This window comes from Geospiza fortis, unplaced genomic scaffold (assembly GCF_000277835.1).
Source record: "Geospiza fortis unplaced genomic scaffold, GeoFor_1.0 scaffold85, whole genome shotgun sequence".
NCBI lineage: Eukaryota > Metazoa > Chordata > Aves > Passeriformes > Thraupidae > Geospiza > Geospiza fortis.
The window spans coordinates 47,859-48,422 of NW_005054358.1; positions in this window are offsets into that span (position 1 = coordinate 47,859).

The following is a 564-nucleotide window of genomic DNA, read 5'->3' on the forward strand; positions in this document are numbered from 1 at the left end:
GTGGAATGAACAGGAATTTCTTCACCTATAAAACATAAAATTCTATGATACCACTAAAACAACCTTACAATATAAGAAAATGCAAAAACAATGCAAAACAAAGTCCAAGTCCCAACAGCTGAGTTTCAAGAAAAGTCCATGGCCTGAAGATGTTCTTCTTTGCCATCTGTGAAAGTCTCTTTTGGTCCTGAAAACAGGATTGCTGCAGAAGACAGTTTCAAACAATTTTTTAAAAAGTTTCTGAAATGTCTTAGACACAGCCCCTTATTGAACAACTTGGGCTGAAGCTAATTTTTGCCCTTCGATGCTTTTTGAGCTGCTGCCAGCTATTTCAACTCTCTTTTATTTAATTTAAATTTAAAAAAAACCCAAAAAAACAGCAGCAGCAAGTAGCAGAGGGGCCCCTGGGGGGCCCGGCCCATGTGGGAGAATCAGGAACCCCAGACCTGGCCCACAAAACGGTGGCCCAGGACCTGAAGGGGAAAACAAAGCCCCCAAATCCAACCTGATGCCGTGAGGCGGCCCTGGCCCAGGGACCCGAGCCCAATGGCCCAGGCCCAGCCC